General features: G+C 34.3%; 1 pseudogene; it reads right to left on the bottom strand.

The window, feature by feature from the left end:
* Positions 1-1,812: 1,812 nt before the first annotated feature.
* LOC107001265 lies at positions 1,813-23,654 on the bottom strand (annotated as a pseudogene).
* Positions 23,655-23,980: the final 326 nt, after the last annotated feature.

Below are 23,980 nucleotides of genomic sequence, written 5' to 3'. Positions count from 1 at the left end.
GTAATTTAGTGATTTTACTAATTTTTTTTCTCCATTTTTTCTTGTTTTTTTTTATATTCAAGATAATTTTTCAGTTACCCACTTGAACTATTGTTTTAAAAATAAAAATAAAAATAAAAATAAGCTTTAGGTATTAACAATTTATGTAGTCTTAAATTTATGTTATTTTTAAGATATATACTTAACCCACAAAAAATTAGAAATACATTGTGTCATCACTGATCTTCTTAGTGGTACATCACCTCAAAATTAATAAATTTTATATATATATATGTATTTGATTTAAAAAATTAAATGGAATAAATAATTCTTTAAAAAAATTAACCCGTTCTGTAGTTATCTACCTTGACTTAGTTACATGAAATAAACACTCATAATAACATTAGAGTATAAAAGGAAAGAATTTGTTTGTAGAATTATAAATTAAGCACAAAATTAAGTGGAAAGTAGTGAACAAAACACTTGACAAAAAATAATCCCTGCACTATTAATACCTATATTACTAATTCCTGCATTACTAATACATGCATTACTAATCCCTGCACTATCAATGCTTGTACCAACGACCCCTAAGATTTTGAATGCAGCCAGAAATATTCTAAGTGTTAGAACATTAATATTTCATGTGGATAAGGATGTAATTTGAATTAGATTCTGTCTGTTAGAAATAAAGTTGTTGGAAACTTTAGTTTGAATCCTTTGATGTCAAGTGTCGGACAGGTGTCATTTATAACTGCCGCATGTAACTGCCATGTGCAGAAATTTTATAAAGGTGGAAATTTCGTTTAAGGCTTTGGAGAGTGATTCTTGCCTTAGATAAATTCTTGTAGCCTTCCCTTTGTATTAATTATAAGATTAATAAATGTTGGGACGAGTTCCTGTACATTCTGTTCGCTGTTTAACTTTGCTGGTTAAGTATTTCTACACTTAGTCAAATATGTGTGAGTAAGATAGGCTAAGTGTTGCAAGCGCTTGCAGGACTTCCTTGGGTGGCGTTCAGTAAAAATAAATTGACCCTCTTTCAGTTTCTGTATGTTGATGTCGTTTGCCACTGCCATTTGGAATCACTCTTTGGATTTTTGATGCTAGAGACATTTGGTTCTCAATGTTGAAGTAGTAAAATGGGCGGGGTCAGGGTAATTGAATCAGGTTGAAGGAAAGAGAAATTTGGGTTGCTGAAATTCAAATGGGGCCCAAATCTTGTTCTATGATGGGTTTAGGGGAAATGCGTTAGGATGTATTGGAATTTAGGAAATAGTCAAATTAAATTTACATTAGAAAATTTGTCTAAAATTTGAATAAGATGAATTAATATAAATTAATTAATGAGTTTCCTACTCTTAACAAGATAAAATAATTAACTTAATCATGAACTAATGACTCAAAAACAAGTAAACTAATAATTTAGATAAAATTAATTTAATAAAGTATTAAGTAAAACTCCAATCTTTTTGACGTGATTTTAAAATATTTAAAATATATATATATTGTTCAAATATCATAAAATAACTAAAATAAACTTGAAAATATTTGATTTTTAAATATAGAATTAATTGATCTCAATTTTTTGTATTAAAGAAGCTTGAAGATTAATTTATATCGGGTGTTCCAAAATTGGTTGTGAACAACTATCAAAAGACATGTATTTTTAGACTAAAAACCAAACTTAAATAAAAATTAACTCCTAAATACTAGGTTTTTAAATTAATAGAACTATTGCAACTGGAGTGTTTTTCTAATTTTAAATCAAAGATTTAATATATACACAAAATATTACAAGGTCTTCCATCTTGAACCTCACCAGTGTAGCTCTTATGCTTCTGCATTATTATCTTGAAGCAACATCAAGAATTCTTGAAGAGTGTTTGTACCAGCTCTGGGATGTTTTTGAGTAAACTCAAGGAAAGTAGGACATGTGAAGTCAGGATATAGTCGAGGGTTGTTGTAGCCCACCAATTGATTTGGTGGACGCACCACCTTATCTCTTCTAGTACAAAGAAATAAAGCAAGTGTTTTTCTAGGAGTCTTTTTGTTAGCAACTTCTCTATGCAAGGAACTTTTGTATCTTCCATTTGATGAGGCGTGTTCTAGTTTGTAAATTAGCTTACCATAAATTTTTTGCCTATGTTAAACACAAAAGTATTAAAATTTTGACCAAAGGAGTACAATTCATTTTCCACAATAATCTAAAGTCCACTAAAAGAATATTGATGGAGAATGGTACATGATGTTGGATCATAGTGAGGACCTATTTCTAAGCTCAGATCTGGTTTTTGGCACTAGACATAATTGAGTCTAGTTACGAATTCATTATCTTCGAAAAACACTTTCAAGTGGCTCTTCGGTACACCTAGGCTCATCCCTTATGGTTCCATTATCCTAAGTGAATGTGTGCTCATGTAATTTCAATAACATTGATAAACGTTCATCTGTAATTAAAGGGGAAAAAGGTTATTTCATTTACATAATAAAAATAAAGAAAATAGATACTCCTTTTGTTTCAATTTTTTTGTTTAATTTTGATTTCACATAACATTTATGAAATTAAAGAAAAAAATTTGTATTAAATAGTCGTCGTCAACATATATATATATATATATATATGTGTGTGTGTGTGTCTGTGTGTGTGTGTGTGTGTGTGTATGTGTGGGATGAGCTTTCTTTAGTAGATTATCGTAAAGAGAGTGTCTCTTTCCAAGGAATTGTTTAAGAAAACCTTCGAGTGAAGCTTCTAGCATAACCAAAATGTTGACAAATTTTGTTTTGAGCTTTTTTCTTCATAGAAAGGCATGTCAAAGAACATGTCCATATAATGATGGGCATTACAAATGAGATAAGCATCAACTGCTGCCAATCTATGTTTGAAAAAAAACCAGAATTACGGATTCTAATGAATGTTGCATAAACACGAAGTAACAAAAAATTACTGAATCGGTAAGGAAGAAAAAAAAATAATTTTATAAAATTTAAATGTAAAACACGTACCTGAATCTGAAAATACATTAACAGGAAAAAGATCAAGTCCACTGAACTCACAATGTCTCCTTAAGGAAATTAATCCCTTTTAGTATCCAAGCTTTGATTTGGAACATCACCTCCCAGGGTAAAATGATCTCAATCATCAGAGTATAGATACCAAAAACTGTGGTGTCAGCGAACCACTCAACAACAGTAAAATACACGAAGTAATTATTTTGCAGAAGAAGAATAAGAAATCAGAAAAATTCGTAAAGGAAAATTCTGAAGAGTGAATGGTATTTATAAACAAGAGGAGCAGGTTCTAAAAGGTTGCAACCCTTTAAGAATCCACACAACCATTAATGAAAGTTTGCATACTTTCAAATTGTACTGGTTGTTTATGAAAGTCTCAACCTGTTTGAACAATCATTTCCAAAACGGCAGTCGCATGCGGATTCGAGTAGGTTAGGGTTAATCAACTAAATATTTGAAACTTTTCCGTTAATTTCAACTAACTAAATAGAAACATGTATTATGAACTAATTTAATAATTTTAATAAACTTTGTCCAAAAAATAACCTCTCAATCAATCATTTTTCAAAGATGAAGCCTAGGCGAGCTGAGCAAGCGACGACGATGACGGTGCAAGGGAGGTCCCTCTTCAAAACCTTTTAACAATTTATAGGAGTGTTTTTATATTTAAACTCTCCTATTTTTTTACACCACCAATGAGGGACAAATGCCTTTTTCTTTAAAGCATAAGAGGACTTTTCAATTTTCCAACTCTTTATGCTCTCAACTTTTAAAGTTCTTCTATTTCCCTATATTTCCCATCAACTCTTGCTACATATCCACCAATCCCCAATATTGATAGGGAATTTTTAGAACATAGGAATGAACTGACAAGTATGTACTTTACAGCAAGGATTAATTGCATCTTGATAAGTAGGTTTCCCCTTAGACTTTCCGTAGTGAAGATATGTCGGATATACTCTGTCAATCTATAGATGCAATATCTTTGAACATTCGAGCTTTGGTGTATACCTAGACAACCATATGTCATACAATTAAACCTTAAATGTTTATGGTTCTTACAGTTGTGTTTGTTTCAACCATGAGCACCTCCTGACTTAATGAATGTGTAGACTATAGGCTTTCGACATAAAATTCTCTTTGAAGCGGCTTCTATTTAACATTCACGATTTCTAACCGTGTCATCTTGTAGACACACTATTTGGTTAAATTTACCAAACATATCTAATCATTAAAAAATTTAAGTTTTATTACCTCATTAACAATCCTTAAAGTCTTAACTTTGTTCCTAAACATTGTCTTAATCATGAGAGTTGATTGAGTTAATTGACAATGTCAAACCATCAGCCACAACTTTGTTTTTCTCCTTGAATCCATCTCTTGGGATCTCTAGTGTGCTAGATAGAGTTACCGACATGCTGACTTTTCCTAAGCCGTAAATCCATTCCCTTAGAGGATCTTTCAACTGCCTCTCTCACTAGGCCTTTCGTTAGTAGATCTGACACATTATCGCTTGACTATGCATAGTCAATTTTGATAATTCCACTAGAGAGCAGTTGTCTTACAGTGTCATGTCATCGTCGTATATGACGAGACTTTCCATAGTACATGACGCTCCCTTCCCTACCTATTCCTTCTTTACTATCACAATGTATGCAAATAGGTCCAACAGGTTTGGGCAGGAATGGAATATCCTCTAAGAAATATTGATCTTCTTCACCAGCCTTATCCAAAGCAATGAATTCAGGATATTTATCATAATGCAAAGCATAGTGTTGTGTATATTTCATATATCCCAACACATGTTTCATTGTCATCCAATGAGTTTGATTCGGATTTCTAGTGAACTGACTTAGTTTGCTAGTAGCACATGCTATATATGGTCGTATACAATTCATAATATACATCAAACTTCGCAATACTCTGGCATATTCCAATTGAGAGTCACTTTAAAATTCATTCTTTTGAACTGTAAAGCTTAAACCAATTGAAGATCTTACAATTATGAAATTCAAGTACTTGAACTCATCTAATACCCTTTAAATATAATGAGATTGAGATATTGTTTGTCCATAAGGAGTTTTGATAATCCTGACCCTTAAGATCAAATAATCAACTCGTAAGTCCTTCATATCGAACTTTTTGGAAAAGATATGCTTAGTAAAATTTATATTGTCAATGTTCTTAATCATTATTAACATGTCATCAACATAAAACAAACAATGACTTCATGATAAATAACGTTTATAATATAAACACATTTATCACGTTTGTTAATCTTGAATCCATTTGCCAACATTGTTTGGTCAAATATAGCATGCCATTGTTCGGGTACTTGTTTGAGTCCATAAAGTGACTTCACAAATCTGCACACTTTCTTTTCTTTACCTGGAACTATAAACCCTTAAGGTTATTACATGTAAATTTGCTCCTCCAACTCTCCATTTAAAAAGGTTGTTTTTACATCCATTTGGTGGATTTTAAGATCATGCACTGCTGCTAGTGCTACTAAAATCCTAAGTGATGTTATCCGTGTTACTGGAGAATATGTGTCAATGTAGTACATACCTTTGTTTTGTTTGTACCTTTTGACTACTAGTCTAGCCTTAAATTTGTCAATAGTCCCATAAGGTTTCATTCTCATTTTAAATATCCACTTTGATCCTAAAGGTTTATCTCTTGGAGAAAGATCAGCAAATTCCCAAGTGCTGTACTTAACATTGATTCCATCTCACTATTCAATGCTTCTTTCCAATAAGTTCACTCAGATGAAGACATATCTTATTTATATGTTTGAGGCTCATTTTCAAGCAATAGTGCCACAAAATTTTGTTCGAAAGAAGCATGTTTGTGTGGGCCAGTACTACACCTAATATCCTCTCTAGTTAGTGTACTTTATGTTGATTCTTCTACTGGTCTTTTAATTCTTTCACTTGTCAACTCACATTAAGTTTTCTACAGATAAATGATTTCAAAAAACTCTGTGGTATTTGACTTAGTTATCCTATTAACGTGAATCTCAAGATTATCAAATAAGTGAACCAAAAATTTGCAGGTCTTACTTCTCAAAGCATGTCAAATAAATACACAATCTACTGTTTTGGTTATAATTTTTACCCTCTTAGGTATACGGACCTCTATCTAGGCTAAACACCCGCACTTTGAAATATTTCAAGTTGGGTTTCCTTAATTTCCACAACTCATATGGAATTAAATGTTTTTTTCGATGGTGTACCCTATTTAGTATCTTATTAGCCGTAAGGATGGCTTCCCCCCAAAGGTTTCGTGGTGAACGAGAATTAATAATCAAGGAATTCATCATTTCTTTAATGTTCAATTCTTCCGTTCCGCCAAACTATTTTATTGTGGTGTATAAGGTGAAACAGTTAGATGAATAATACAATTTTCCAATATAATCTCCGCAAAAGGAGATTCATATAATCCACCCCTATCACTCCGAATCATTTTATTTTTAGATTCAATCGCTTCTCCACTTCATTTTTGTATTGCTTAAATGCATCAATTGCTTCATCCTTACTATTAAACAAATAGACATAAAAAATCGAATGCAATCGTTAATAAAAGTTACAAAAATACTTTTTTCCACCACGAGATTGTGCCGACTTCATATTGCATATATCTGTGTGAATTAAGACTAAAGTTTTGAAATTTCTTATAACAGACTTATAAGGATGTTTAACAAACTTACTTTCCACAAAAATATCACATTTAAATTTATCGCATTTAAAATTAGGCAATACTTCTAGAGTAACCAATTTTCGCAAGGCTTTGTAATTTACATGTCCCAAATGGACATGCCATAAATCACTTTACTCCAATAAGTAAACAGAAGCAGAATTTTATTAATACTGTCAACAACCAATAGATTCAATTTGAAAAGATTCGCATTGAGGTAGACCTTTCCTATGAACATTTCATTCTTACTTATTAAAACTTTATCACTAACAAGGATAGACCTTAACCTGTTCTTACTGAGTAGTGCAACAAAAACATAGAAGGGACATGTAGAACACTATTCAAACTCAACACCTTGTCTGATGTCATTTTCAACATTACTTTCCAAGATCCTGCATCCATTGTTGTTGTTGTGTTTCCCATGAACAAATCTTCATCGTACTCACTTCGAGTGGAACCTGAGTCGAAAAACAACTCCTTCAAATTTCCAACTAAATTACACTCAAAGAACATTGCAAACAAGACATCTGCATCTTCCATCATTTCCACGATGTTTGCTTGACTTTTGCCTTTGTCTTTGTCTTTGTCCTTTCTTTGAGCACAAAAATCAGAAGACTTATAACCATCCTTGCCACAATTGTAACAGTTGCCTTTGAATTTCTTCTTGTCTTTGGTAGGAGCTTCTTCAAGAATATTAAGTCCAATGATTTGTGAGGTCTTACGAGACTTCTTTTCGGCAATTTTGTTATCTTCCTCAATCTTGAGTCGAATCACAAGATCTTTAAGATTTATTTCTTTATGCTTGTGCTTTAGATAATTCTTGAAATCATTCCACGAAGGAGGAAACTTCTCGATCATTGCAGCCACCTGAAAAACATCATTTACTACAATATCTTCAAAAATCATATCATGGAGAATAAGTTGAAGTTCATGCACTTGTGATCCAACTGCTTTACTATCTACCATTTTATAGTCAAAAAATTTTGCGATCAGAAACTTTTTCAAGCATGAATTTTCTGTTTTTTATGTTTTCTAAAGTGCACCCAAAAACTCTTTCGAGGTTATTATTGCACCATACTCATCATATAAGTCATCCTCTAATGCATTTAAAATGTAGTCTTACATAGGGAGTCCTTCAATTTCCATGCGTCAATAATCATAATTTTTTCTGTCTGTTATATCAGTTGCATGCACTAGAGTTTCTTCACTTGTAATTTTCTACAGACCAAGAGTGGTAAGACAGAAAAATACTCATTGCTGCCATCTTTTGAAATTCACACTAGTGAATTAAACTTGTTTCTCTGCTTTTGGTAGAACAATTTGGGTTGGTGCAACAACAACCACTGTAACACCACTGTTTGACATTTCTTATTAACAAAAGTCAATGCAATCTTAGTCAGCGATATATTATAATCGAAGACTTTAAGAAGTATAAAATCACGAAGATTTTTTTTCTCCTGTAGAAACACAGATTAATAATAATAAATTATTTCCTTAAGATCGTTGCCAATTTGTATTATAAAAAAACAAAATATTACTGATTCAAATAAATTTTGCAGAAACACGAAGTAATCGAAATTATTGTATCAGTAAGCAAGAAGAACATAAATTTAATTCACAAAATCTAAAATCTGTAAAACACGTACCAGAATCTACAAAAAATTCAAAGGGAAAATGTTCATGTCCACTAAACTCACATTGTCCCTTTAAGGAAATTATTCCGCTATATTATTCGAATTTTGATTTGGAAGATGATCTCCAAGGGTAAAATAAACTCAATCATCAAAATATCGATACAAAAAACTCTGGTGTCAGCGAACAACTCAACAACACTAAAATACACGAAGTAATTGTTGTGGAGAAGAAGAAGAAGATATCAGAAAAGTTTGTAACGAAAATTTTTAAGAGTGAATGGTATTTATAGGCAAGAGGAATAGGTTCTAAAAGGTTGCAACCCTTTCAAAATCCACACGCCCATTAATGAAAGTTTGCAATATTTCAAATGGTACTAACTATTCAAGAAAGTTGCAACCTTTCAGAAAAGTAATTTCAAAAACAGTGGGAAATTTAAATAATACAGTGAAGTTTTTGAATCAAAAAGGTCACGCGCGGATCCAAGTTGGGTCTCGTTAAACAACTCAAAAGGTGAAATGTTTAGGTTAATTTCAACTAAATAACTGAAAACGTCTGTTATCAACTAAGTAATTGAAATTTTTTTGGCCATTTAATTTAATTAATTAATTAAATAAATAATTAAATAATTAAGGGAAAATGCATAAGTACCCCCTCAACCTATATCCGAAATCCTAGACACACACTTATACGATACTAAGGTACTATTACCGCTTGAACTGATTTTATAAGTAATTTTCTACCCCATTTTTGCGTACGTGGCACTAACTTGAAAAAAAATTCAACCAACATTGAGCCCACAATATAGTGTCATGTAGGCTGAAAAGGGGCAGAAAATAATTAATAAAATAAGTTCAAGGGGGTAATACGACCTTACTATAGTATAAATGTGTCTTCCAGATTTCGGGCATAGGTTGAGGGGATACTTGTGCATTATCCCAATAATTAAAACAAACTTTTCCCAAAAATAATGTCTCAATCAATTATTTTCCAAAGCCGAAGTCGAGTCGAGCGAGCAATGACGACAACTACACGAGAGGGGTCAATCTTTCCAACCCTTTTAACAATTAATAAGAGTGTTTCTATATTTAAAGTCTCCTATTTTTCTTTGCACCACCAATGAGGAACAAATGCCTTTTCATTCAAGCATAAGAGGACTTTTCAAGTTCCCAACTTTTCAAGTTCCTCTTTTCCCTTTATTTCCCATCAATTATTGCTACATACCCAACATCATCTTCGTGGTTCATTACAAGAAAGAAACCATGACTACTGCACACTTCACAAACAAGCCTAGATGCTTATTGGGCGGCGGAATGGTAACCCGAACAGAAACCCCTTATATAAATAAAGTGTACATTAAGTTCTTGTGGTACAACACTACGATTATCGTTGTCTACCCATATACAGTTTATGGGAATATTTGACTCATATTTCATATGGATCCAAGATAAACGCGTTATTCTCACCAAGCATATGAAATGACTTGTTTCGGTCATTATGGAAAAGCTAATGGGAAAGGAATTTGGTCCAGAAAGCTTTTGAGTAGTGACTTGGAAATTTCTAGCCTATTCCATTATTGAATAAAAGACTGGTGAGTTCTAGGAAACTCTCTTAATAGACTAGGGGCTTGATTATGAATTTTATCACATGCGTTGATACACAAGACTTTAAGCATCATGTACAAATTTACGAAATTAAATCTAGGCGAGTAAAATTCTTGAAATTTATCTTATCATTGAAGGGTAGTGTGTGAAGGTCTAGGTTTGAAGGTTTTTCATGAAATGGGAGCTTGAACTCAAATTCGAATGTTATTCCTCAGTGCATGCCGCCAGAGAGAGGTAACTTCCCATAGAGCGGGGGCCATTATGGCGGGAAAGTCGCTAGTTAAGTCTTTGAAAAACTCAAAAAAAAAAATTTACTGGAAAACAACGTTTTTGAGAGCTATGAGGTGAATCACAGCAGTTTTTGACAATTTTCCACAAGTTCTTGTTTTAAAGGTAAGATAATCACTCCCCTAATCTCTAATTCGATTTTAGAACTTAAATTCTTAAGTAATTGTCATTGATTAAAGGTTTTGGTTAACACCCCCAAAACAAGTAGGCTAAACTAGCGTTTGACGTGATGGTTAGAGTACTAGTATTAACTCCCCGTACTTATAAATGAAGGATAACGAGTTAGAAGCCAAGGTACGATCTTTCAAGGACCATCCAAGAGTCCTTGAGGAGGACCCTAAGTATTTCCCCAAAAGCAATCATGCATGATACGTATGACCCATACCCCGTGGGTTAGGTGTCGTGGTTCAGGGTCCCAAAAACAATGTTACAGACCACAACCCATGCTTGACCAGCATTCCCCATGGGTCCACTCATGGGCCATTGGCGTGGCATATTGTTTGTTTCAAACATTGAAGTAGGGGTTTTGTGGAATTTTCATAAATTAATTAGTTATTAAGTGATGTGTTTTACCCTAGTTTATACAAACTATATAAATACTTTAGAATCTTAATTAATTCATCCTATATAATTATTTTGAAACCCCCAAAGAAACCAAAAAAAAAAGAGGAAGAAGAACGCAAAAGAGAAGGACTAGAAGAAGGAGAAAAATGAGAAGGAGAAGGAGAAAGAGAAAGAGAAGAAGGAAAAGGATGAGGAGGAGTAGGAGAAGGAGAAGGAGATGGAGAAAGATAAGAAGGAGGAAAAGGAGAAGAAGAAGGCAAAGGTGAAGGACAAGGAGCACGATAAAGGGGGAGGAGGAGGAGAAGGAGAAGGTCAAGCTAGGACAAGAGACCAATTAAAGAAGATGAATTAGAAAAAGAAGGAGGGGGAGGAGAATAAGGATGAGGAGTAGTAGGAGGAGGAGGAGGAGGAGGAGGTTAAGGAAGAGAAAGGAGGAGGAGGAGAAAGAGAATAAGATAAGAACTATATTAAGTTGTAATCTAATTGATCCTTGATTGTTAAACCTAGATTGAAAAGATAGAGATTTCATTGGATTTTATGATTATAGCTTGATGTTGGTTATGGCCTTGGGTAAGGGCCTTGAGATTTTGAATTAGACGATTTAGCATTGAATTGAAGTGTGAATAAGGGAATGAAGGTATTTTGCCCGGATTTCTTTAATTTGACATTAGTTAAACTTCTATTCTATTGTGTAAGCATACTAAATATTGAAGGGAAATCAGGTTCAAGTGGGAAAAATTCGTCTATTGTTTAATCAGAAGACAATGAAAAATGGAAATCGTTCTCCCAAAGAAAAACTCTGCAGTCACAAGAACTCAAAACTTCGTTCCATCAAACCAGCGTGCCATTATATGGGGCAAATTGAAGAGCCATCAAAATGATAGAGGTAAAAGCCTCTACGATAGTTCAACCATTTTTGGTATTCCATCTTTTTATTTAACATGAAGTTTTTCATAATATTTAAGATGCTCTCCACCTATTTTTTGCTCCTCAGACACTCGAGGGATATAGAACTATAATAGTGATAGTTTGAGTAGCTACTACTAGGAAATCCTTCAGCATACATGAACTTCCTAAGAAGATGATTTTACACCTGAAGCGGTTTGGTTATGGAATCTATAGAAGTACCAAATTGCATAAACCTTTGCATTTTCCTCTATATCTGGTGATAAGCCCTGGACTAGGAAAATGCCCAGGTTTATGCAATTTTTGTACTTCCTTAGCTTCCATAGCCAAACCTCTACAGGCGTAAAATCATCATATTAAAGTGTATGTATGCTGATGGATTTCCTAGCAGTAGACCCTGAAACCATTCGCACGTTACTTCTATATCCTTTGTGTGTCTCTTGTTTAAGGATCACTTCGAATTTATTGCCTCTCACTTTTAAAAGGATCTTCAACATCCCCAAAATTGGCACTCAAGTTTGAAGGAACGAATTCCTAAGATCATGATAGAGACGTTAATATTGGCTAGGCCTGTTGGGACGAGCTGGCCTAACCCGATATTTAATTGGGTTAAGATAAGATTTTTGTATCCCATTTAGGAGAAGGGCTTTTTAGCCCATTCTTAATAAGCCTTCTAATTTGTGGGGATTGAGAAATATCGATAGGGACGGCCCGTAGGCCAATGAAAATTAATTAAAATATATAATATAATATTAAACTTTAAAATTAAAGAGATCTCAATCTCAAAACAATTAGGTTAATATTTCTATTTAGATATTTATACTTTTACATGAAAAAACATAATAAATATTATAAAGATAATTCTATTTGTGTATTTGATTAAAAAGTGGTGATATTAACATAATGTAATATTGTTTTGTCGATATTTATGATAATATTTTTAAATTATAATTTATAATTTAATTTAATAATTATAAAAAAAATATAATTTTTGAAAAGTGGGCTGGCCCGCCAAGCCTGTATCCAACGTACTTGTGGGTTGGGTCGTCCATTTTGTGTCCCACACCATAAATGGGTTATCTCGGCCTAACCCGTAAAATGTTAAAGCCTATATTTGTTTGCCTGATGGGGTGGGCTAGCCTATATTGACAACTCTAGTTCTTGTGACTACATACTTATTCTTTGGGCCAACATTTTCCCATTCTTCATCATCTTCCGATGAAACAATAGACCAAATTTTTTGTAATTGAACCTTATTTCCCTTCAAGCTTTAGTATGCTTAAATTTTGCTAAAAGTTTATATGTTGTCTGAACCAGATTCTAAAAATGGGAATACTTTCAAAGATATGTTTGACCATATATTTAGGAAAATATATCCTAAAAAGTTCTCAAATATCCGAACAATTTGTTGAAAAGGTCTTATAAGTGCTTGATTTAATGGACGAAAAGTTTTATATGTTTTGAAGAAAATTTTAGAAAAGGAAATATTTTTAAAGATATGTCTGATCATAGATTTCAAATCAGAGTTTCAGAAAAAACTTTGAAAAACTAAAAAATGGTCCAAATACTAGAATGACTAAATAATGCTTAAAATTGGGGTATAATTATGTTATAAAATGTACATAGACATATCTGCATATAATATAGCATTCAGAGCTTTTAAAGGAGATCCCATCTCTAATTTGAAATATATGGTCAAATATAACTTCAAAAATATTATCAAAATTTGATTCAAAATATATAAAGCTATAATTCATAAAATTGGGATATAACTTTGTTCTAGAATGTACATATCTACACACAATATAACATAATTATAGGCAGAGATATTTAAAGAATTTTCCAATTAATTTTCCTTAGATAGATTTCCTTATATAGCTACAAATAACTTATATTCTTAAAATAATACTATAGAAAAACTAATTAAATTATTGTAGGTGATACTAAAAAATATTATTAATCTGTAGTTGTATAATTTGATAGATAAATTAAAATTTATTAATTTATAAAGTTTCTTGAGATTCAGCAAATGTTAATTTCTTTTACATCAAAATTATTATATCCTAATTATGCAAGTATTATATTTATTAAAGTTACATGAAATAATATTTTATTATGAATAAAGTACAATGAATACATCAAAACATTGTGTCTTATTAAATTGTGTATCCTATTTATTGAATTCAATGTGTTATGCCTAATGGGTGAATTCGATTAAGGACTTCAGGTTTGTGTGGACAACGAATTGTACTCCATTCATCAAAGTTTAAATGTTTTTGTGGTTAACATAGGTGACACAATTATGGTAAGATATTTACAAATTAGTACATACAAAACATATAAAGATAATCAATTAAACAAAAAATACGTTGTCTTGGTGAAAAACATTATAAGATCTTTACACATGACGTGCAATTGTATACATTATGAGTTCTTAGAAATATATATGGAGTATACCATATTTGGTGTTTGTCTTTCTGCATACCCTATCGTATCGTAGATAGAAAATTTTCTTGCGTAAAACAGTAATTAACAACAAGAGTCCTAGAAAACCACTTCCTTTCTTTGTTTGTCCAGACAAAGATAATGTGGTGAGTCCACCAATTGAATTAGTGTAAAACAAAAACCCAAGACTATATCCTAACTTCATATGGCCTGCTCTCCTTTAGTTTACTCAACAACATCACAGAGCTGATAAACACTCTTCAAGATTTCTTGATGTGTATTCAAGGCAATAATGTAAAAGCTTAAGAGTTATACATATAAGGTTCAAGATTAAAGACCTTGGAATATTTTTTATGTATGTTGAATCTTTGATTAATAACTATAAATATTCTTTTTGCATTAATTCAATTAACTTCAATACCTACTATTTAGGAGGTGATATCTACTTCAATTTGTTTTTTTGTATGCAAATACATATATTTTGTTAATAAATAGTATAAAGTTCTATAGTGCATTACATAATTTATCCTTCAGCTTTTCTTCCATTGTTATTTTCTTGTATTTCTTTTCTTTCAAATGCTTATAAGGTGGGATGTAGAACTGATTTTTTGAATGGACCTTTGAGCGAAGAGATGGATTTAAGAAAAAAAATTCATGGATAACTCGTGCTGTTGTTAATAATGAAAATTACCGATTATAAGTTGTGTGAATATTAAAATACTTTCAGGCCCTTTATCTTTAGGAAGGAAGCAGTGAAAGAGGATAATGAAATGAATTTTTTACAAACTAATCTCACCAAAGAGCAATTCAAAAATCTTAAGGAAAAGAAAATCATGAAGTCCACGATCAAAAAGGGGATTTATTTTGTTGTTGTGTCAACAAGTATTTTAAAGAGAATGATATCTCTTCCATCACCAAAAAAATTTGGAATCACCAAAAGAAAAAATATATTGCAAGTGAAGAAATTGAAGTTTCAAAGAATTAAAGACTACAAGAAAATAAAATAATGCTTGGATAGATTGTTTGGTAATGATAGCAAGGTAAAATTTCTAGACACTAGATTATAAAAAGTAAGAGATAAATATACACACAAGAAGCAAAAGGTTGATTCATATAATATTTTGACTTTAGCAAAAAATCAAGTAATTTGTTCTGTGGAAATGATATTAAAGACTCCTTTAATTAAGAAGTAATGGAGTGAATGTCAGAAACCTAAGAAACAACCTCCCCCAAATATTATAGAAAAGACATCTGATAACGGCCATATCAAATAAAAGAAGGCAAAGTTTTCCAATTCCATGGGAAAAGCCTTTAGTAGAAGTAGAAATAGTGAATGGACTAATGGAAAGGGTAAAGGTAAGAAGATAGAGCGAGTCGGACAAGATATAGATTACACTGTGTCTCAGCATAATTATGATACTCAAGATTTTTTATCATCCTTTCTACTTCTATATATGTTAGCTATTCATTTCCATTGAGAAGTCTTGTTGTGTTCCACTAACAGGACTTGTACTTGTTCACAATCGACACCTTTGTGCCCGTGACTTCTAGGTTATGGTAGTGTCTCCATTGAATATAGTTCGAAGCAACGAACTTCATTGTTAACCTTTGTCATATTGTTTGTAGGTAACAAATTTTATATTAATTTATGACTAAATATGTATTAGGTAGTGGAGCCTCATTAATTTTAGGTTTTCCTATTTATTTGCTAATTTAGGCTTTCCTATTTATTCTCTACTTTAGGCTTTCCTATTTATTCTCTGTAACCAAAAGTACTCTGATTTATTACTATAAATATACCTCACCACCGTGGAAGTTTACTCACGGGGTGTTACCATGAAATATTGGGTTTTCTCTTTCTCTCTCTAGATCTCTCATCTATTTCTCTTGATAGTTCTTGTGTTCTTCATTCATCTAGCGTATGTGCGTGAATTCGATCCTAACAACTGGTATCAGAGCTAAGGAGATTCAAAATGATCACAGAAGATGGATAGTTCGAAGCTTGGAATCGAGAAGTTTGATGGATCCGATTTCAATTTCCGGAAGATGCAGATCGAAGATTATCTTTACAAGAAAGATCTTCACGAACCGTTGACCGGGGTGAAGCCGGAATCCATGACGGAGGATAAGTGGATACTCAAGGATCGCTAGTCTCTAAGGTTGATCCGGTTGACTCTGTCAACAAACGTGGCGTTCAACATCGTGTAGGAGAAGACTACGTCCAGTCTGTTGAAGGCACTGTCAAACATGTATGAAACAACCATCGGCTATGAACAAGGTATATTGGATGCATATATTGTTCAATTTAAAGATGTCTGAAACTTAATGCGTTTCTGATCATATAAACGAGTTCGATATGATTGTGAGTCAACTCAATTTTGTGGATATTAATTTCGAAGATGAAATTAAGGAGTTGATTTTGATGTCATCTCTGCCCGAGTCTTGGGATACTGTTGTTGTTGCGATTAGCAGTTCCCATGGATCTGAGAAACTGAAGTTTGATGAAATCCGTGATGTTGTTCTTAGCGAAAGTATTCACGAACGAGAAGTCGGAGATTCATCGCGCAGTGCTCTCAGCGTTGATCGAAGGGGGAGAAGTAAGACGAAAGGTCAAAATAAACATGGTCGATCAAAATCAAAGAATCGAGGAAATCACTGAACAGATCAAACGTGACTTGTTGAAACTGTGGAGAAAAAGGGCACTTTCGGACGAATTGTACAAAGACAAAGAAGAAAAAGAATCAAAAATTTGGAGATGACAATGATTCTGTAAATTCAGCAGAGGACATTGGGGATGCTCTATTCCTTAGTGTGAACAGCCTGGCTGAATCATGGATTTTGGATTCCGGTGCATCTTTCCATTCGTCTTCAAGCAAGGATTTGTTCCAAAACATCAAATATGGAAATTTTGGAAAAGTATATCTTGCTCAAAATAAAGCCTTAGAGATTGAAGGAAAGGGGGATGTTTGCATAAAGACCACCTCGGGAAACCAGTTGACATTAGAGGATATCATATATATTCCTACGGTCAAGAAAAATCTGATCTCTGTTGGTCAGTATTATAGCACGGGATATACAACAGAGTTTTGGAAAGGTTCTTGGAAGATCGTGAAAGGTGCTATGGTAGTAGCTCGTGGCACCAAATATGGAACCTTGTACACCACTACAGGGTGTATACACATGGCCGATGTTGCTGAAGGTGCTTCAAGTTCATGTCTGTGGCATAAGAGACTTGGACATATGAGTACTAAAGGAATGAAGATGTTGGTTGCAAAAGAAGCATTAGAGGGTCTCAAGTCTGTTGATATAAGTCATTGCAAGAGCTGTGTTATGGGCAAACAGAAAAGAGTAAGCTTCACAAAGACTCCTAGAGAGCCAAAGAAATTGCGGTTGGAAATGGTCCATAAAGATGTTTGGGGACCATCTCCAGTATCATCACTTGGAGGATCCCGATTCTAAGTTACCTTCATTGATGATTTCAGCAGGAAGGTATGGGTTTACTTCTTGAAGCATAAGTCCGATGTGTTTGCAACTTTCAAGAAGTGGAAAGCTGAAGTTAGAGAATCAAACCGTTTTGAAAGTCAAATGCCTAAGGTCTGACAATGGAGGAGAGTATGACAAATCAAAGTTCAAGGCATTCTGTGCAGTTGAGGGAATCAGATTGATGAGAACAGTTCCTGGTAAGGCAAGGCAGAATCGAATTGCTGAGAGGATGAACAAAATATTGAATGAGCGTGCAGGGAGTAGGAGGATACACTGTGGGCTGCCCAAAACACTTTGGGCGGATGCTGTGAGCACAGCTGCATACTTGATCAACAGGGGACCATCAGTTCCTTTAGGGTTCAAGATTCCAGAAAATGAGTGGATAGAAAAAGAACTCAAGTACTAACACTTGAGGACTTTTGGTTGCACTGCTTATGTTCATGTTGATCCAGAAAAGAGAGACAAGCTTGATGCCAAGGCTGTGAAGTGTTACTTCATAGTCAATTGTTCTGATCTGTTTGGTTACAGGTTTTTGGATGACAAGAACAGAAAGATCCTGAGACATTGTGACGTGACATTTGATGAGTCTGTCCTTTACAAGGGCGGAGAGCAGAAGGTTCTAGAGATTACAAAGCAAGTGGGAGTTGAGGTTGAGTTGGAGAAGAGTAACCTCAGAGATGTTGAAGCAGATACTCAACCAACTCCTACTGAAGAATGTGAAGTGGAGCCAGTTACACCTGAGCAGGCGTTAAGGATATCATCCAGATCAATCAGGGCACCAAATAGGTATTCACCTTCATTACACTATCTATTGTTTACTGATGAGGGGGAACCAGAGACTTTGATGAGGCCCTACAGGTGGAGGATTCGATCAAGTGGGAGCAAACCTTGGATGATGAGATGAGGTCACTTGAGAAGAACGACACATGGGTGTTGACTGAGTTACCTGCAGGGAAGAGAGCTTTGCTGAACAAGTGGGTGTTCAGAATCATGACTTCACCAGATGGAAAAAGAAGGTTCAAGGCTTGTTTAGTGGTTAAAGGATATTCAAAAGGAAAGGTATTGATTATGCTGAAAATTTTTCTCCTGTTGTGAAGTTAACCACTATTCGAATTCTGTTGAGTATTGTTGCATCGGAGAATTTGCATCTATAGCAAATGGACGTAAAAACATTGTTTTTACATGGAGATCTGGACAAAGAGATCTATATGCAGCAACCGGAAGAATTTGTGGTTCTAGGCAAGGAACACATGGTGTGCAAGCTCACCAGGAGCTTGTATGGACTAAAGCAAGCACCAAGGCAGTGACTCCTTTATGACCAAGAGTGGATTCTTCAAAGCTGAAAAGGATCCTTGTTGTTACTTCAAGAAATAAAATGATTCATATGTCTTTCTACTATTGTATGTGGATGATATGTTCATTGCAGGATCTAGTATGAGGGAGATTAACAATCTGAAGACAAGGTTGTCTGCAGCGTTTGAGATGAGAGATTTGGGTCCAGCGAAGCAGATTTTGGGGATGAAGATTTCTCGGGATAGATTTGCTGGCACTTTAAATCTATCTCAGGAGTTGTACATTGAGAAGGTGCTGAGCAGACTCAGGGTTAATGATGCTAAACCCATGACTACTTCATTGACAAATTACTTTAAATTGTCAAAAGAGCAGTCACCCATGACTACCGAGGAGCGTGATCACATGACACTTGTTCCATATGGTTCAGCAGTTGGTAGTTTGATGTATGCTATGGCCTGCACTAGACCTGATATAGCACATGCAGTGGGAGTTGTTAGCAGGTACATGGCGAACCCTAGGAAAGAGCATTGGGAAGCATTGAAGTGGCTTTTGAGATATCTTAGAGGTACATCCAGTACTTCACTTTGTTTTGGAAAAGGCAAGGTGACTCTACAGGGTTTTGTTGTTGCTGATCTAGGTGGGGATGTTGACTCGAGCAAGAGTATATCTGGGTACATTTACACCATAGGTGGAACAGTAGTGAGTTGGATGTCCATGCTTCAGAAGTGTGTTTCTCTTTCATCTACTGAAGCTGAGTATGTGGCAATAGCTGAAGCGGGGAAAGAGATGATATGGATGGAAGATTATTTTGAGGAATTGGGCAAGAATCATAGCGAGAAGATTCTTTACTCAGATAGCTAGAGTGCCATACAGTTGCTGAAAAATCCAGTCTATCATTCGAAGACAACGCACATCAGAAGGCGATACCATTTCACTCGCAGGGCAGTAGAGGATGGTGATATGTGCTTGGAGAAGATAGAGGGTGCAAAGAACCCAGCAGACATGTTGACGAAATGTGTTGATGTTGGGAAACTGAGGTTATGTAAAACCTCGGTTGGTCTTCTGTAGTTTTTGCTACAGATGTTGCGGTGCGGTAAAGATGTTGATGATGAAGAGATTTTTTTTGAGAATGTATTTTTTGGATGACTGAGTCAGTCTCCAAGTGGGAGAATTGTTAGGTAGTGGAGTCTGATTAATTTTGGGTTTTCCTATTTATTCTCTATTTTAGGCTTTCCTATTTATTCTCTATTTTAGGTTTTCCTATTTATTCTCTGTAACCAAATATACTCTGATTTATTAATATAAATATACCTCACCGCCGTGGAAGTTTACTCACGGGGTGTTACCACGAAATATTGGGTTTTCTCTCTCTCTCTAGATCTCTAATCTCTTTTTTTGAAAGTTCTTGTGTTCTTCATTCATCTAGAGTGTGTGCGTGAATTTGATCCTAACAATAGGATCGGAATGAATTTTGATGTTTAGCTATAAAATTTATCAACCACTAATTCCCATTTTTAGTCAGTGCTTATTTGAACAGGATGCTTTAGAAGATATTGCAGTGGAAAGGTTGCCAAATAGACACACTCCTTATTGTAGAATCTTGATGAGCATTTGCACTATTTTGAGACACCACGTAATCTAGATCTTGTCTAACTCGTTCTTCTTTTTCCCATTATTCCTTTTGTTAGCTTTACTTCAGCTGATGTCTTCGACAACATATATAGTCATTCCAAAAAATTAAAAATACATTTTTATGAAACATACCAAAAAGAAAAGTTCGAGAAAAAATTAAAAAAATATGAGCACTAAGATAGTCAGTTATCCTTAAAAGTTTTTAAAAATATCCACCCAATATCCTTTGTAAATACTCCTTAACTATGTGATATGAAATTTCTTTAGCAAGAATATTGTAAAGAGACTGTCTCTTTCCGAGGATGTTTTGAAGAAAAGCTCTGAGTGAAGTTTCAGGCATAATCAAAATGGTCACCAATTTTGTTTTTAGCTTTTTCTTTTCAAAGAAAGGCATGTCAAAGAATATGTCCATATAAAGATGGGAATTAAAGATGAGATTAGCATCAACTTTGTGGTTCACTACAAGAAAGAAACAATGACAGATGCACACTTAACGACAAGCCTAGATTCTTCTTGGGCGGTGGAAGGGTCACCAAAAAAGAAACCCCTTAAGTAAATAAGGGGAACATTAAATTCTTGTGCTACAAAACTAGGGTTAACGTCGTCTAGCCATATACAATTTATAGGAATGTTAGACTTATTTTCATATGGGAATCATCAAAGATAAACGGGTTTGCCTCACAAAGTATATGTAATGACTTGTCTCGTCATTATGGAAAAGCGAATGGGAAAGGAATTTATGCCAGACAGCTTTTGAGTAGTGACTTGGAAATTTCTAGCCTTTGCTAGACTTGGATTAAAGACTGGTGAGGTCTAGGAAACTTTGTTAATAGACTGGGGGTTTGAATATGAATTTGATCATGAGTGGATTCATGACTTTAAGGAGCATGTACGACTTTATGAAATCAAATCTCAGCAAGTAAAATTTCCGAAATTGATCTTATAATGGAAAGGTAGTGTTTGAACATCTAGTTTTAAGGTGTGTCATGAAATAGGAGCTCGGAACTCAAAGTCCAATCGTCTTCCTCTGTGCAAGATGCCAGAGCGAGGTAACATCCCACAGAACGTGGGCCGCTATGGCGGGAATGTCTTAGTGAAGTCTTGGAAAAACCACAAAATACATATTTACTGGAAAAATACGTTCTTGAGATATAAGAGGTGAACCAGAGTAGTTCTTGACTATTTTCCGCAATTTCTAGTGCTATATGTAAGATAATCTCTCCCCTAATCTATAATTCGATTTTTAGAACTTGGAATCTTGAGTAATTATCATTGGTTAAGTGTTTTGGTTTAACAACTAGAGTTTTAAGTGAGAGTTAAGTAGTCACTCCCCGTACTTTAAATGAAGGGTTTCGAGTTAGCATGTAAAGGTACGATCCCCCGAGGATCAACCAAGAGTCCTTAAGGAGGACCCTAAATTTTTCCTCATATTCAATGATGCATGAAAGGAACAACCCACACCCATGGGTGAGATGTCGTGGTTCAGGGTCCTAAAAATAATGTTACAGACCACCACCCATGCTTGACCATCATTCCTTGTGGGTCCACTCAAGGTCCATGGGTGTGTTCTCATGGTTGAGACATAATGTTGGTTTCAAACGTTTAAGTAGGGGCTTTGTGGAATTTTCATAAATAAATTAGTTATTAAGTGACATGTTTTACCCTAGTTTAGACTAACTATACAAATACTTTACTCTTAATTAAGTCATCTTAAGTCATTATTATGAAACCCCTAAAAGAAACCCAATTCAAGATGATGATGAAGAAGAAGAAGAATAAGGAGAAGGAGAACAAGAAGAAGAAGGGGAAGGGGAACGACAAGGAGAAGGAAAACAAGGAGGAGGAGGAGGAGAAGGATAAGAGAAGAAGAAGGCGAAGGTAAAAGAGAAGGAGTAGGATAGGAGGAGGAGGACGAGGAGAAGAAGGAGAAGGTCAAGCTAGGGCAAGAAGCCGATCAATGAAATAGAAAAAGAAGAAGGAGGAGGATGAGGAGTAGAAGTAGTAGTAGTATGAGGGGGTTAAGGAGGAAGGCGGAGGAAGAAGGAGGAGGAGGAGAAGAAGAATGAGAACCTTTTTATGATGTTTCTTCAAAATCTATGGTCAAATATAGCTTTGAAAATATTTCTTTTTAAAAATATAATTCAAACAACATATGACATTCTATCCAAATTTTAAGCATACTAAAGCTTGAAGGGCAATAAGGTTCAAGTGGGAAAAATTGGTCTACTGTTTAAGGGGAAGATGATGAAGAAGGGAAATTGTTTACCCAAAGAACAAGTCTTCAGTCACACGAACTCAAGACTTCGTTCTATCAAACTAGAGTGCCATTATTGGGGGGCAATTGAAGAGCCTTCTAAAACTGAGAGGAAATAAAGGCTCTAGAACAGTTCCATCATTTTTGGTATTTTATATTAATATTTAACATGAAGTTGTTCATATATTCAAGATGCTCTCCACCTATTTTCTACTCCTCAAACAGTCGAGGGATATAGAAATATAGTAGGAATGGTTGGAGTGGCTACTACTAGGAAATCCATCAGCATACAGACACTTCCTAAGATGAGGATTTTACACCTGAAGCGGTATGGTTATGGAAGCTATGGAAGTACCAAATTGCATAAACCTTTGCATTTTTCTCTCGATCTAGTGATAAGCCCTGGACTCGGAAAATGCATAGGTTTTGCAATTTGGTACTTCCATAGCTTCCATAACCAAACCTATACATGTGTAAAATTATCACGGTAAGTGTCTGTATGCAGATGGATTTCCTAGCAGTAGACCCTCAAACAATTTCTACGGTACTTCAATATCCCTTTGTGTCTCAGGGTTAGAAAACAGGCTGAGAGCATATTTAATGTTATGAAAAACTTCGTGTGAATAATCAAGATTGAATACAAAAAATTATTTAACGATCAGAGAGACTTTACTCCCTCTAACTTTTACAAGGCTCTTTAATGGTCCCCCAAAAAAGGCATTTAAATTTGAAGGAACGAAGTCCTGAGTTCTTGTGACTACAGACCTGTTTATTGGGCCAAAATTCTCCCATGCTTCATCATCTTCAGATGAAACAATAGACAAATTTTTTTCACTTGAACCTGATTGTCCTTCAAGCTTTAGCATGCTTAAAATTTTGATAGAAGATTATATGTTGTTTGAACCAGATTCTAAATATGGGAATATTTTAAAAGATATATTTTACCATATATAAAATAATTCATGAAATGTTCTCAAATATCCTAAGAATTTGTTGAGAAGGGCATAATAGTGCTTGATTTCATGGCCAACGAGTTTTATCTATTTTGAAGAAAATTTTAGAAAAGGAAATGTTTTCAAAGATATGTTTGACTAAAGATTTCAAATCAGAGTTTGAAATATCTCTTTAAAAATCTTTGAAATGTTAAAAATTGGTCTAAATGCTAATAATTGCTGAATAATGTTAAAAATTG

Source organism: Solanum pennellii, chromosome 10, assembly GCF_001406875.1.
Source record: "Solanum pennellii chromosome 10, SPENNV200".
Classification (NCBI taxonomy): domain Eukaryota; kingdom Viridiplantae; phylum Streptophyta; class Magnoliopsida; order Solanales; family Solanaceae; genus Solanum; species Solanum pennellii.
The sequence above is the reverse complement of the archived record's forward strand: the minus strand, read 5'-3'. Positions and strand labels throughout refer to the sequence as shown.